Genomic DNA, 10,088 nt, shown 5'->3' on the forward strand with positions numbered 1-10,088 from the left:
TTCCAAGCAGGAAAACAAAACAAAGCAAAAAAAATGGGCGAAGGTCCACAGGTGAAAGAGAGCGGAGATCTTAGGAAACTGCACTTCTGGCTGCAGGTCCTGGGAAGGGAGAGGGATGGCAAGAATGGAGTGGAGCAAGTATCAGGGCTGGGTCACAGCGCGGCTCGTGTGTCAGCATGGGGTTTCTACACTGTAGGAGAATGACTCAGGGAGGTTTTGATAACGGAGGGAGTACTCTGGCTGCGTGTGGCAATGACTGGGGCACAGCTTGGAGGCGATGGGCCGGTTGGTTTATGATTGATTGATATGCATAGTGAGAGGGTGAGGCATGAAATACACAGCTCCCAAGCTTCCGGCTGAGACAGCTGTAGAAGGCAGATGGCTACACTCAGAGGGGCATGAAGATGGAAGAGAGATGGGTAGCAGTTACTGAGTTCTCATGCCATGCCAGCAGCCACGCTAAGAACAAGTGTTTCCCATCTTCCCATTTCAGTCCCTCTGTCTCTGAACTCAATATTCTTTTTTTTTTTTTAAGATTTTATTTATTTATTTGACAGAGAGAGATCACAAGTAGGCAGAGAGGCAGGCAGAGAGAGAGGAGGAAGCAGGCTCCCTGCTGAGGAGCCCGATGTGGGACTCGATTCCAGGACCCTGAGATCATGACCCGAGCCGAAGGCAGCGGCTTAACCCACTGAGCCACCCAGGCACCCCTCTGAACTCAATATTCTAAAGAGAGACTCCGATGTCTACGTCTGCTTGAGGAAGAACAGGCTTAAGGAAGGAAGTGTCAGGGTTCTCTGGTATAAAGAAGTTTGCTGGATGTGTCCCTTCCATGGCGGAGGTGGGATTGGACTCTCAGAAGTGGGGGTGGAGGGAGGAAAGACACCTCAGTAAGTAAGGTTGTCCAGGTGGGAATCTGGTAGTCCCATTCGACGCACCGAGGAGAGACGTGAGCTTTAGATGTTTATATTCAGGAATCTGCAGGGGCACCTGGGTGGTACTGTCCATTAAGCGTCCAATTCTTAGTTTCTTTTAAAAAAATATTTGGCAACTTCAGCATGTAGGTAGGGGAAGCCAGAAAAGCTGCTGACACCATCTAGGTGAAGGGTGTTGGGAGAGATGTAACTGACGGAAGGACAGAAGCCCCAGGAATAGACACATTTGAGGGATGGGTGAAGGAAAGGAGCTAGCAAAGGAGAAGACATAACTTCAGCAAAGGGCACATGGAAAAGGGAGGGAATGTTGTCTTGGTCGCCAAGAAAGACGGGAGGCATCCATTGTGCTGAAAATGCTGGAAGCAATGGAGCCAGGGCCCGGATGAAGGAACCCAGGAGTCAGAAGTGGGGTCCCAGCTTCCAGTGGGATGGGGTGGAAGGAGGGAGTTGGGAAGGTAGCAGAGGAGCTGTGGGAAGATTGCCATTTGTTAAGGCTGTGTGGAGAGGTCATGAGATGGCGTTGAGGAGAGTCGGCAAAAGTTTGTAAAAGCTGTTGTGGAGAAAGGGGTAAAGAAAACCAAGAAACGAAAACTAATTTGCGAGCAACCCGAGAGGGCCCGGCTGAGGTTGGAGATCCTGAATCTGAAACACGAGTTTCTGTGCTGTGTGGTTTGCTCTAGTGGGGCTCAGCTGCCCGTGGGGGGAGGGAACAGAAGGTTGGGAGTTGCTGGTTCTGGTTGAGTTTGGCTGGGTGGGCATGGGCACACTGGCCTAGCTCTCGTGGCTTCTAGGAATTATGACCTCTGCACAAGCTGTCCCCTTGGTGTGGGGACTTTGTTCTGTCTTCTTTCTCTCCTGCAGGCTGACAGAGTGATGCAGAGACAGCTCAGAGGACCTCTCCCTGTGGAAACTCTTCCCCTTCATGGAAGCTTCTCAGCACGATATACTGAGATTATAGCACAGAGCTTATGTCTTGTCTTCTGACATGGGGAGGGATGGTGACTTCTTCATCTCCAACCAGCCCAGTGACCTTGATCGTCCCCTTTTGAGCACCCCGCTGTCCTAGTCTGGGATGCCTGTGGAACACCATTACAACACTGAAACCACCCAAGTGCTGGTGAGTATGCAGATGGGCATAGCTTTACTAATGCCCCTGGGGGATTGATGGGAGGGGTGGCAGAGGGGGAAGGGGAAGTCCATTTATTTGCCTAGACAGCCCCCCTCTCCAGGGACATTAGAGTCACCTGTTTAACTCTTTCATTTCATAGATGAAGAAACTGAAGTGAAGGTCTAGGGAGCTTAAGCATTACTCAACTGTAATACAACTACTTTTTTTTTTTTTTAAATTGATGGGCTTTTGGGGAGCAATTTTACTTTTAGAAAAATTAAGGGGAACCTCAGAAAGTTCCCCTATATGCCTCGTTCCCCCTTCCAGTTTCCCCTGTTGCTAACATCTTGATTAGTGTGGTGCATTTCTTATAACTGAGCCAACACTGATACATTATTAACTCAAGTTCAGAGTTTACACTAGGGTTCATTCTGCTTTTTGTTCATCATGTGGGTTTGGACACATGTATTCACCGTTACAGTATCGTACAGAATAGCTTCACTGCCCCAGCAATGCCCTGTGCTGTCTATTCAACCCTCTCCTCATCTCTGCCTCTTCCAGAATGTCGTCTGAGATGACTAGATGACTAGAGTCATTCAGTATAGCCATTTTCAGGTTGGCTTCTTTTATTTAGCAATACACTTTGAAGTTTTCTCCATGCCTTTTTATGAGCTGATAACTCCTTTCTTTTGAGTGCTGAATGGTATTCCATTGTCTGGAACGTGCCGCTGTCCATTTATCTATTCATCTTTTTTTTTTTTTTTTTAAGATTTAACTTATTTATTTGACAGAGAGATCACAAGTAGGCAGAGAGGCAGGCAGAGAGAGAGGAGGAAGCAGGCTCCCCGCTGAGCAGAGAGCCCGATGTAGGGCTCCATCCCAGGACCCTGAGATCATGACCTGAGCCAAAGGCAGAGGCTTTAACCCACTGAGCCACCTACATTCATCCTTTGAAAGACATGTTGTTTGCCTTCTTATTTTGGCAAATATGAATAGAGCTGCTTTAAATATTTTTGCAGGTTTTGTGTGTGTGTACATAGTTTTCAACTTATTTAGGTAGATATCAAGAAGTGGGGTTGCTGGATTCTAAAGTATGAGTATTATGTTCTGTAAGATATTGTCTAACTATCTTTTAAAGTAGCTGTACCATTTTGCATTCCCGCCAGTGATGAATGGGAGTTCCTGTTGCCTTATATCCTCACTGGCATTTGATATTAGGGCCTTGGATTTTTAGCCATTCTGACAGGTGTGCAATGAGATCTCATTGTCTTAACTTGGAATTCTCTGAATTGGCCATCTGTAGATCTTCGTGAAGTGTCTGTTCAGATCCTTCGCCCAGTTTTTAATTGGGCAGTTTGTTTTCTTATTGTTGAGTTTTAAGAGTTCTTTGTATATTTTGATTTTTTAGAAGATTTTATTGTTACGTAATCTCTACACCCAAGGTGGGCCTCGAATTTATGACCCAGAGATTGTGAGTTGTATGCTCTACTGACTGCGCGAGCCAGGAGTTGGGTAATTCTTGGTGTATTTTTAGAAACCAGTTCTTTATCAGACATGTGTTCTGCAAAAATGTTCTCCCCCCCCCAAAATAATAATAATAATAATAAAAAAAAATGTTCTCCCCGTGTGTGGTGGCTTATCTCTCCATTCTCTTAGTATAATTACTTTTTGTAGAAGTATAATGTACATATAACACACACATACGTTATGTATTTACATGTGTGTGTGTCCAAATCCTAAGTGTAGAGCTCTAAATATAATAAATGTCTTGATATATATACTTAATATAAGTGTGTAATAAGTGTACAGATTGTAAGTGTACTTAATTTTTACAAAGTGCACGCCTCCAGGTAAGCAGCACCCAGATCAAAGGCAGAAAACTTCCAACAGCCCCTAACGTCATCTCTGTGTCCCCTTTCGGTCACTCTTGGAGGCACTGGTGACAACTATCCTGACCTCAGACACATAGATCCGTGCCGCCTGTTTTACATTCAGCCACACATCGACACGTACAGAATATACTGCCTCTCGTGTCTGGCTTCCCTTGCTCATCCGCGTTGTTGTGCACAGAAATCCTTCTTCCATTCTGCTTTTCCTTTTCAATTATATATTATAGAAGCCCACAAGCGATGGGTGTTTGTGTGTGCGTGCGCGTGCACACGTGTGCATGTGTGAACATGCAGGCGTGTCTGTGTGCGTGTTTTTTCCACGTATTGCCTTCCCCTGTGTGTGGTTCTCCATCTCTCTTGAACGCAGTGGATTCACCCGACACTTCGGGTTCCTGTGGGTGGTGGATTGTTTGGCTAAGACGGCAAACCTTGCGTACACGGTGCTCCCCACTCTTCCCCAACCACCCTCACGGCATCCCTGATGCCCGGAGAAGGCCAGCCAGGGAGCTGGGAATGTGGCCCACAGTGCCAGGGGGCACGTGGAGCAACGCCTTCCCCTGGGACTGGGAGAAGGGCGGTACTTTCCGCTTCCTTTCGTCCCCTGAGGCGCCCTGGCTGTGACAGGGAAGCTGGGTAGAGAGGAAGAAGAGAGGATTTTAAGGCCAGCAGAGGCTCTTTGCTTGTGGACTTTTTGAGGTGTTTTTGTTGTTGTTGTTGTTGTTTTGATGTTTGGGACCCCGGGCATATTCTTCCTACTCCCCATCACTTTGCGTGGGGTATCTCTCCCCATGGAGGAGCCTGTGATCCTGATAGGGGCTGAGATGCACAGAGGAAACCTGGGAGCTTAGCGAAGAGAACATGCGTCTGCTGACTACCCAGTGGGTGCCAGGCCTGTTTTAATTCTGTCTTCATCTCTAGGAACCAGATACTATTTCCCTCCATTTAACTGAAAACTGAGGTGCAGAGTGTGAATCTGTCCAGATCACACAGCTGCTAAGAAGGAGAGCCAGGATTTGGAAGCAGGTACAACAGACTCCAAACTTCTACTCACCCCAGTCCCGTGTTTGTTTTCTTTCTTTCTTTCTTTCTTTCTTTCTTTCTTTCTTTCTTTCTTTCTTTCTCTCTCTCTCTTCCTTCCTTCCTTCCTTCCTTCCTTTCTTTCTCTCTCTCTTTCTTTCTTCCTTCCTTCCTCTCTTTCTTTTTTTCTTTTTTTTTTAAGATTTTATTTATTTATTTGAGAAAGAGATCCGAGGGAGCATGAGCAGGGGGAGGGGAAGGGAGAGATGCAGAGGCAGAGTGAGAAGCAGACTCCCCACCGAGCAGAGACCCAGACCTGGGGCTCGATCCCAGGACACTGTGATCATGACCTGTGATCTGCCCTGCCAAGGGCAGATGCTTAACCCACTGAGCCCCACAGGTGTCCCCACCCCAGTCTTTTCTTGACCACAGAATGCTGGGAGAGACTGAGGGCAGGGTTTGGGGAGGGATTCAGCTGTGCACGCAGCTGGAGCACCTCTCTCCACCCCGATGGGTGGGCTGGGTTCAGGGGGGAAGAGAACCCGAAACCAGTGTCACCAAGCCTGGACTGCCACAGGTGCCTCCATACCACCCAGACCTCCATGGACCCTTGAGCCATAACTTACTAACTCTGTTTAATTTTCAAGATAGTCCTGTGGATTAGGCATGACTGTGTGAGGCACTTCTGCAGGGAAGAAACCAAGTGTCTATAAGCCGCTTGCGCGAGGAGGACAGCTCCAGCGCTGCCCTGTCTTGTCCCCGGTGTGTCCACGAATTGCTCTACCAAGGCCCTGAGGAATGCAGGCAAAATGGTCTGTAAGTCCCGGTATTAACGCAGGTGTCTGGGAGAAGGGGGATCACAAAGAATCTGCTCCCCGCTGGCAGGGACCACAAGGCAAATGTAGCGACCTCTACCCCCCAGCCTCTCTGCATGTTTAATGAGCCCCTGCCTGAAGGTGTGGAGCACGCTACTCTTGCGCATTGCTTCCGTCTCTCCTCCAAGAATCCATTCTTCCGTTCTGTTCCCCACCCATCCCTCACCTGCAACACCACCTTCCCTCTGCAGCTGCCCTGCCCCAGACCTCTGTGTGCTCTTTTGAAAGAGAATCACCCCCAAAGTGCTCCCAGGTTCTCCCAGCCCTGCTCTACCCAGTCTTGCCTTCGTTCTCTGCTGTACCCCGCTTCCTCGGTAAGCACTGGGCCAGCTGCCGCGTCATCTCCTGTCTCCCCCAGTACTCCCGTGTCCCCCAAGCCACCCTCCCCCACAGAGCCTTCTCTCCTCCAGCCTCATAACCTTCCTCTTTAGTGGCCCCTAACTGCTCATGGCAGTGCAGATTTTCCACCTCTGGAAGTCTGATGAGGGGCCAGAACACATGTGGCTGATCCTTCCTCACAGCCTGGAAATGTTCCCGCTGCTTGCAGGGACCCAGCAGGAGGACAGGTGTGCTGTGTGGTCATAGAAGGAGAGTGCAGCCTGGACTCTGAGCCTGGAACATCAAATCCTGTGCCCTGACTTCCAGGGCCCTGCCCAGTTCTGAGAGTGTGTGTGTGTGGGGACTTACTTTCAAAGGGACTTACTTTCCCCTACTGAATGCTTTTTTTTTTTTTTAACTTTTAAAAAAAAATTTTATTTATTTATTTATGTATTTGTCAGAGAGAGAGAGAGAGAGCAAGAGCGAGCACAAGCAGGCAGAGAGGCAGGCAGAGGCAGAGAGAAAAGCAGGCTCCCCACTGAGCAAGGAGCCCGATGCGGGACTTGATCCCAGGACCCTGGGATCATGACCTGAGCTGAAGGCAGAGGCTTTAACCCACTGAGCCACCCAGGTGCCCCCCTGAGTGCTTTTTTTTTTAAAAAATGAGAGTTGAATTAACATTACCATCTATTTTTAACAATTTCTAGACAAGACCCATGACCTTGAGCAGTGGGGTTAGTGTCCAGATCTTGGGGATATACATGAGAGCATATCTGAGGGGGCCAGACAGAAACACAGTGAGTCCAAATTAAGCATCATGTAATTGTCAGAAGAGCCCTGGGCACGGATGAGGCCATGGGTAGCCCATATCAGTGAAAAGGTTGGAAACTGAGGACAGTAATCACTTGTCCACTTACACATTCTTTTTAGGGTAACTATGGAGTACCTACCACGTGTATAACATGGTGATAGAAGCTGGGGATGGAAAAACAAGATTTTGACTTTCAAGTGCAGCAATATAATGGGATAGATGAAGTAATAAAACTGAAGCTTACACAGTGACCTTTTGAGGGTCAGGAGTAGAAACCTCTGTGTCACGGGGATGAAGGGTACAGCATGGGGAATATAGTAACTGGTACTGTGTGGTGACAGATGAGAGTTATACTTGGTGCTGAGCAGGACATAATGGACAGCTTGTCAAATCACTGTGTTGTACACCTGAAACTAAAAAGACATTGTGTGCCAACTAGACTATGCTTTAAAAAAAAAAAAAAAAAAAGAGAAAAGGGAAAATAAAATAATAGAAATCCTTAAGCCAGACTAGGGAGCCAGGGAAGACTTCCTGGAGGAGGTGACATCTGAGCTGAACCAATGAAATGAGTCCTTAATTCTCAAGGCACTTTCAGGTTCATGGATTGCTTTCACATTCATTATCATACATCGTTTTCTTTTTTTTTTTTTTTTTTAAGATTTTATTTATTTATTTGACAGAGAGAGATCACAATCAGGCAGAGAGAGAGAGAGGGAAGCAGGCTCCCTGTCGAGCAGAGAGCCCTATGTGGGGCTCGATCCCAGGATCCTGGGATCATGACCTGAGTCGAAGGCAGAGGCTTTAACCCACTGAGCCACCCAGGTGCCCCCATACATCATTTTCTTCACAACCTTTTGATCTATCCCTGAGATAAAATATAATTCCAACTTACACATGGGAGGGGGGCCAGCTGTGCCCAGGCTTAAGTGGATTGCCCAAAGGTCTCTCTCTCTCTCTCATTCTCTCTCTCTCTCTCTCACACACACACACACACACACACAAAATGGCCAGCTTCCTGCTTCCTGGTTCTGGGCTCTTTTAGTTCATTACCAGGTGGCCTGCCCTCTGCAACCCCACCCCACACCCCAGTGTTGTTGAATGCAGCTGAAGACCAGATAACAATTTTCTGATAATCCCTGGCAGGCTTCCTGGAATTGGCATGGGGGACACCTCAGAATAGCCCAGGGGCCTTGCCCAGGACTCCACCCCTAGGAAATCCCCTGGTCTGTGACCCCTCCGACAGACAGCCGGTTTTGACCATCTGCCCCGATGTGCTGTGCTCCAGGGCCCGGGAGGGACTATTTCCTGGAGCCTTGGCCATGTGCTGGATGCGAGGCCGTGGGTGGTCGTGGCGTGGAAAGTCCACTAACTGCTATGGCCTTTGCTTCTGGGGAATTCCACCCTCACCCCCAAGGCCCTTGACAGCCATCAAAATATACTCGATTTCTTTAAAATTAGGAAGTCATTGACACCTGTCACTTAGAGTAATCAGAGCTCTGTTCCCCTTACGTCTTCCTTTCCCCCACCACTTCCCCTCCCCACCTAGGCCCCAGGAGCCAATGTTTATCATTAAAGACTCTGTTAGTTCCAATCTCTGGATGCATAAGGAATCTTTAAATTATTTTTACTATGTTTTAATTAACTGTTAAGGACACAAGCAATGCAACAATAACTCCCCCTGTAAAACTGGCAGCTTACAGATAAAATCGGTAGAACCAGGCAGCACCCGCCCCTTCTCCTGGCGCTGGGGCCTGCCTCTGATGTAGTTGGGCACCACGACTGCCACGGGGGCCCCTTGCCCTCATTTCTCTTCCCAGCCCTGGATCCTGTGGGCCAAGGATGTGCTCACAGGCACCAGGTATCCAGGGAATGGATCCAGAAGGGGATTCACGCAGGTCTGGAAGTGGGCTTAGGACTCTCAGGAAGAGAACTCAGGGGTCTTGAGTTTGAGTGTGGTCTGGACTGGAGAACCTGGGGAAGCTGAGGACTCCTTGGCGGGAGGGAAGGGTCTGGCCCAGCTGTCAGGGCGATGTTGTGGTGCCTTCCTCCCCATCCCACTAAGAGACAAAAGTGCTTAGCAGGCCTCCCTTTAACCTAGCAACATATGGAATATATATACCCATAGGAAATAAAAGGTGCTGTTTTGAAGGTTGTTCCCCTCCCCCCCACCTCGTGAATAATCTATCACACCGTATATATTGTTCTGCAACTTGTTTTTTTCACTTACTCTGCAGTGAGGATTTTCCACATAGCTCTATGCTTTTTTTTTTTTTAACTGTGGCTCAGTATGGGTATGATTATATTATAGTTTAGCTAAAGATAAGTAGTACTGGTTGAGTGTAATTTTTGTGTGTGTGCTAAAACTCAATATGGGAATTCCAGAAAATCCTCGCATTCTGAAAACTTGCACACTAAAAATAACAGGCTGAAAACAATAGGGTTGGGCACACCTTCCAAAGTGTAGGCATCTTGGTAACAGTATCTGACCTGAGGCAGTAATGGAGGGCTGGGGAGAAAATTCGGGCAGCTCAGACACTGCGGCTCTCCGCTGGAGGCTACCGGGCCAACTGTCCTGTTGCTGCCGCAGGTGACAGGGTAGTTTACAGGGTAGTGCAGATGGAAGGGAACGCTGAGCCAGGTGGGCACCGGAGGAAGTGTAACCCGCTTCCTGGGATGAGTCTCTGGGGACCAGAGCCCAGGTGCAGGCACGCATTTTAAATTTTCTTAAAATAGAGCTGAAGGGGCCCTATCCTCCGCAGAGGGACAGGCAGAGGGCTTTTCCCTTTTTTTCTTTCTTTCTTTTTTTTTTTTTAAGGTTTTGTTTATTTATTTGACAGAGATCATAAGAGGCAGAGAGAGAAGGGAAGCAGGCTCCCTGCTGAGCAGAGAGCCCAATGCGGGGCTGGATCCCAGGACCCTGAGATCATGACCTGAGCTGAAGGCAGCAGCTTAACCCACTGAGCCACCCAGGCTGCTTGTCCCTTTCTTGCTGAAGGACGCCGCTCTCTTCTTGCTACTCCAGCTCCCTTTGCTGGCTCGCTCGGGTGAATTGCATTTGAACCAACCCAACGTGCACTTGGTCGACCCGTGGTCTCCCTGTTCATCAGTTCTGGATGAGCTCCACAATGTTATAGA

At 48.4% G+C, this 10,088-nt stretch overlaps 1 long non-coding RNA gene across 3 annotated transcripts; it reads left to right on the forward strand.

Annotated features, from left to right (window-relative positions):
- Positions 1–1,542: 1,542 nt before the first annotated feature.
- On the forward strand, positions 1,543–9,825 carry LOC116594129. 3 transcript variants are annotated; one of them, XR_004287064.1, is made up of 4 exons: positions 1,543–2,052; positions 4,851–4,955; positions 5,597–5,775; positions 9,791–9,817. It is a non-coding gene; the product is annotated as an uncharacterized LOC116594129 (long non-coding RNA). The 3 variants fall into 3 exon arrangements; XR_004287063.1 differs by having other exon boundaries at positions 1,544–2,052; positions 5,597–5,765; positions 9,791–9,825; XR_004287062.1 differs by lacking the exon at positions 9,791–9,817 and having other exon boundaries at positions 1,548–2,052; positions 5,597–6,593.
- The last annotated feature ends 263 nt before the right edge of the window (positions 9,826–10,088 follow it).

Source organism: Mustela erminea, chromosome 6 (genome assembly GCF_009829155.1).
Source record: "Mustela erminea isolate mMusErm1 chromosome 6, mMusErm1.Pri, whole genome shotgun sequence".
Lineage (NCBI taxonomy): Eukaryota > Metazoa > Chordata > Mammalia > Carnivora > Mustelidae > Mustela > Mustela erminea.